Source organism: Bidens hawaiensis, unplaced genomic scaffold (assembly GCF_021521415.1).
Source record: "Bidens hawaiensis isolate Kalapana, Puna unplaced genomic scaffold, B.hawaiensis_p1.1 tig00035979_1, whole genome shotgun sequence".
Lineage (NCBI taxonomy): Eukaryota > Viridiplantae > Streptophyta > Magnoliopsida > Asterales > Asteraceae > Bidens > Bidens hawaiensis.
The window spans coordinates 110,801-116,756 of NW_027496278.1; positions in this window are offsets into that span (position 1 = coordinate 110,801).

Below are 5,956 nucleotides of genomic sequence, written 5' to 3' on the forward strand. Positions count from 1 at the left end.
AATCACCAAGGGATGCGTGTCACAGAAAAACTCTCTCTAGCGTTCTAAAACAACAAAGAGATTTTTCTAAGTGTCGGAAATATTATCGAGTCTCTAGACTCGGCACATAATACCTATGCACACAATATATTTCGTGTTTCGTTTGTGAATCGTGTGTGACTTTAACAAGTACATCTGTGATACGTTGCATGTGTGAGCAATTATTTACGTGTCATGTATTAATAACGTACATCACTAGCAATTACTCCCCATAAGGGAAATTTGGTAAAAACACGACAACTATTTAGCAAGTATTCCCCGCAGGGGCAATTTGGTCAAAACATAACAATTAACTAGCAATTATCATGTTTCATGCATGTTCACAAAATTCAGCAGCTAGTTTCACCGAGATAGAAATTCTACTTGAAAGATTGTACTATTCCACCGATCATAGCATCTCAATTAATTTACCAAAAATCATCACAAAAGAATGCATGTGTTAGGTTTCCAGAACATATTTTATTTTATTTTTATTCCACATAGATTTCTCATAATGATCAAAACATTACAGCAAACTCATAACAGTCAAATTCATGCCCAACAGAATGTTATTGGAAATTCCCGTTAAACTAAAAATCCAACAAATGCAAGACCACTTGGGTTAGGTTCCTAACTCAACAAGTCAACTTCCAGAAGTGGAACCAACCCAATTGGTCTCGTAGTTCATGAGATATAATATTTACAAAACAACCTAACAGCAGGTCTAACAACTCAGCTTTGCACAACGTTTTTGTAAAAACATAAAGGTTAACTTTTACACGTCCAAAAATTGCAAATTTATATTCTTTAGAAACTAGACTCAACCTAGTTTACTGTAGTATCAATAATCTCAACCAATTTTCACATTTACACCCCGATACAGTCAATTGAACATCAACAACACAATCTGTCCAGAAACTGTTTGCAACAAAACTCAACATATTAACCATCTATAGACCACAATTCATTCATATAACATTCTAGACCCCATAACCACTATCCATGCATATCAATTACACCATTCATACATGGTTAGGGTTTTATTTGATCTCAAAATCAAAGACACAACAATTAACATGTAACAATATCAATTCTAGTCATCAAATCATCATCAATACATCATCAAATCAAAATAAAACCTATGAACACATATACATATGAAAAATCGGACCTAGGGTTTATAATTAACCCATTCAAAATCAAGATTAAGCATAGAGGATGCATAGGATAGATGTTTATACCTTCCTAGCACCTTAATCTCCAATAAACTTGAACGATTCTTGTATGTATGTGTGTGTGTGATTGACGGCAGCCAAGAACAAGGGAGAAGGGGGGCTGGCCGATCGGTTTTGAGAGAGAAAGAGAGGCTAGGGTTTTAGCTTAATATTATTTAATAACAATCATGTTACATCTAGGTCCCTCCACTTTCAAATGTTACTTTTCTAGCTTAATTAACTAGTTCTAGCACATTGAGTTAACGTTTATAACAATGCTATCACATAACACATAAGTCTAACACATAATTCTCACATAATTATTGTTTTGACGTTTTTCGTTATTCACCAATTGTTTGCGTCAACTCGTTTGCGTTTCGGTGCAATTCTCGAAAGACTACACATGTAGTAAGTGTTAAGCGTCATTTAAACCCTAGTTTAAATGTAATGAGGTGTGCGTTATAGATTCAATGATCTTTAGTTTGAATTGACGGAGTTGAGTTAACGGAGTTAACCTGAAATTGACGATTGTCACATCATTCCCATGTTAAAGAATTTTCGTCCCGAAAATTTGAGTAAAGTCGTGATGAGTGTCTGAAAAAGTAAGAAAAATTTTCAGTTTGTCATATCATCCCCTAGTAGAAAGAAATTTCGTCCCGAAATTTAATTCATACCTCCGATGATTTCTGACGGTTTGTCGGGTTTCGCGGTTTTCGGTTTTTGGTCAGCCCTTCAAAAAGGTGAGGATACTTTTTCATCATTTGATCCTCGCGTTCCCACGCGAACTCCGGTCCACGTATTGAGTTCCAACGAACCTTAACGATTGGAATTTTGCTGTGCTTGAGTGTTTTGGTTTCCCAATCCAAAACTTCAACTGGTTCTTCAATGAAGCGTAGCTGTTCATCAACTTGCAGTTCGTCAAAAGGGACTACTTGGGTTTTATCAGATAGGCATTTCTTCAAATTGGATACGTGAAAAACATTGTGTACACTGCTGAGTTCCGTTGGTAAGTCCAGTCGGTACGCCACCGGACCAACGCGTTTCGTTATCCGGTAAGGACCAACATATCGTGGGTTGAGTTTGTTTCGCTTTCCAAAGCGAACCACACCTTTCCAAGGTGAGACTTTGAGTAACACTTGATCGTTCACTTGAAATTCGAGAGGTTTTCGGCGCTTGTCGGCGTAACTCTTTTGACGATCTCGTGCTGCTGCCATGCGGTTTCGGATTTGCACAATCTTTTCCGAGGTTTCGAGTACCAGTTCTGGACCAGTGATTTGGCTGTCACCCACCTCTGCCCAGCAGAGAGGTGATCGACACTTCCGTCCGTACAGTGCTTCAAACGGCGCTGCTTTAATACTTGTGTGGTAGCTGTTATTATATGAAAACTCTACCAATGGTAAGTGAGGTTCCCAACTTTTTCCGAAATCTAACACGCACGCACGCAACATGTCCTCCAAGGTCTGAATAGTTCGTTCACTTTGCCCATCCGTCTGGGGATGGTATGCTGTGCTCATATCAAGACGTGTGCCTAGTGCGCTCTGTAGAGATTTCCAAAAGTGCGTAATGAAACGGGAATCTCGATCAGAAATAATTGAGACAGGCACTCTGTGTCTAGACACCACTTCTTTCATGTAAACGCGAGTCAGTCTTTCCATTTTGTCCGATTCCTTAATCGCTAAGAAGTGTGCCGACTTAGTCAACCGGTCAACGATCACCCAGATGGTATCGCATCCCGTCGGTGTCTTAGGTAAACCCGTGATAAAATCCATTGAAATGTGTTCCCATTTCCACATTGGAAGTTCCGGTTGTTGTAGTAGGCCAGATGGTTTCTGGTATTCTATTTTGACTCGGGCGCAAGTCAAGCATTTGCTCACGTAGGTGGTAATGTCGGCTTTCATGTTCGGCCACCAGTAAAGTGCATTTAAGTCACGGTACATTTTATCTGAGCCAGGGTGGATAGAATATCGGGACTTGTGAGCTTCGTCCATCACTAGAGTTCTCAACTCTTCGTATCGTGGAACCCAAATCCGGTTCTCAAATGCCCCGCATGAGTTCTGATGGAAGATTATCATCCTTCAAAGCTTCAAGTTGTGCATTGCGAATCTGATCGGGTAAGTTGGTATGAATCGTGAGTTGCAATGCTCGCACTCGCCTGGGTTTATCTGTTTCTTTTCTGCTGAGAGCGTCGGCCACTACATTGGCCTTGCCAGGGTGGTACTTGATGGCACAATCATAATCCTTAAGCAGCTCGACCCAACGACGCTGTCGCATGTTCAACTCCTTCTGATCGTAGATATGCTGGAGACTCTTGTGGTCGGTGTAAATGGTAAACTTGGTACCGTACAAGTAATGCCTCCATATCTTAAGGGCAAACACCACAGCTCCGAGTTCCAAGTCATGTGTCGTGTAGTTCTTCTCGTGAATCCGTAGTTGTCGAGAGGTATAGGCTATAACCTTCTCGAGTTGCATCAACACGCAACCAAGGCCTTGTATCGATGCGTCACAATGCACCTCAAAATTTTCTGTTCCCTCGGGAAGGGCTAAAATAGGGGCGCTACAGAGTTTGGTTTTCAACAGTTGGAAAGCGGATTCTTACGCGTCACCCCAATTGTACTTAGTGCCTTTGTGAGTCAAAGCGGTGAGGGGTTGAGCAATCTTTGAAAATCCCTCGATGAAACGCCGGTAGTAGCCGGCCAGTCCTAGGAATTGCCGCACCTCAGTCAGAGTCTTAGGTGCTTCCCAGTTTACCCTAACCGGTAGACGTTAGTTACGTCATATGTAACGTCGGGTACATGAGTTACCATGATAATTATACGAGAAAACATGATTCATTGTATTGATTGTACGTGAATATATAATTCACCGTATTGATTATGCGATCAAACGATCGATATTTATTGAAACCCGAACGACTCGGGGATTACATTATAGACGAATTATATGATGTTTAGTAATGACCACGAAGTATTAAAGCTTCGGGATAAGTGATTTACGGCACAGAAAAAGAATTTCGATTTAATGGTACGTCGGTACCTTAAACGAAACCTTTAATACCAAACCGAGCAAGAGACGATCGATCAAGCCGAAAAAGATGCACAATTATTAATAATATGATGTTTCAAGTTAATAAATGTCATGGTTTAAGTTTTTAAATCGGTTTTATATAAATTTTATTTTTAAGCCGAAAAACGACCGTTTAGACCTCGTTTTGAGCGGAATTAAACGTTTAACTGAAAAACGAACTGAACCAGATTATCCACAACATTATCCGGATTGCGTAATCTGAATGAGTGGCTAGAAATGAAGTTGTGGGACCCCCCACCCAACCAACATAGTCCGATCGGACTATCAACACCACCAAAACAATTCATTTTCTTTTTTTACAAACACAATCCCACAAACCATGAATTCTCTCAAGTTCTTGAACCAAAACCCGAGTTTTCAAGCAAGAACACAAGGTAAAAACCGAGTTGTAATCGTGTTTATCTTCCTTTCTTAGGTTTTCTTTCAAGAAAATGAGGTTTCAAATGAAAAATGGGTGAAAACCCGAGATGAAACCGATTCTTGCATGATCAAGTGATGTATACGGGTTATACAAAGGATCTTGGTCCAAGAAATGAGTTAAACGAGTCAAAAACGAATTTTTACGGTTAAAATCTTTGTTTTTATATCATAACCGTAACCATGAAAGAAATGGCTTGATCGTGAGTATAACTTGCTTGGTATTGTGGTATGTTGTTTGTAGGCTCTGTATTTAATGGTAGATAAGGCGGAAAGATGAGTTTGTAGCCTGTAGTGGCGGAAAACGAAAGGTATATTCGGTTTTTGTCGGTGTATGTGTTTTTGGACAGATTATTGGTCGTTTAGAGTAAGGTAACGAAATTTTACAAAGGTGTTAAACACATGGAAATATGAGTTCTGTGAATTTTTGGTAATTTTTGGATGAAGGATGAATATTTGGTGAATTTAATGCTCGGTTTTGGCCAAAAATGGTGAAAAATAGTTAAATATCATGAAAAATTCTGGAAAATTGTGGATAAGCTTTTCATATCATGTATAAGTCACACACAAAATTTGAGGTCCGTTGGAGAAGTCTAAGTAGGCTTTTCGGTTAAACGAGTTCTAGGGATTTCTAGCTTGGTTTTAGTAAAAATGGCATTTAAATGAAGATTTTGGTTTTGGAAAAATTACAGGGGACTATGTGGATGGCAGGGGACATCCAGGAGAAATTTGGGATTTTTCTAAGATCGTTTGGTATTTACGGCATATTTAGTGTTTAAATGGTGTCTAAAAATAGATAAGTAAATTTTAAATATAAGAATTAATTCTGGAAATATTTTTATAAAATTCCCCACTGTTAAAAAGTGATTTGTACAAAATTTCAAGATCCGAGAGTAAACGGATAATTATTTGTGCTAATTATCAAACTTTTAAAGTAAAACGCGTAAACCGGAGAAGTTCGCTTAAGCGAGCTGACTGGTGCACAAAAACCTTAAAAATGGACTATTTTCATATAATTGAGTTAAACAAGTAAAAATGAATCATCCGAAAATAATTCGGATGATTTGAGTAATTTTAATCTATTTTAATAGTTTCCGGTACGCCAAAGACGGAAACGGGTCCCGCGGCCAATCGGGACGTCTAAACCGAGCTATAACTTCACATATGTAATTAAATTATCCGTCAACCACTATTTTCGGGTCGTGTGTGACCAAACTCATTTT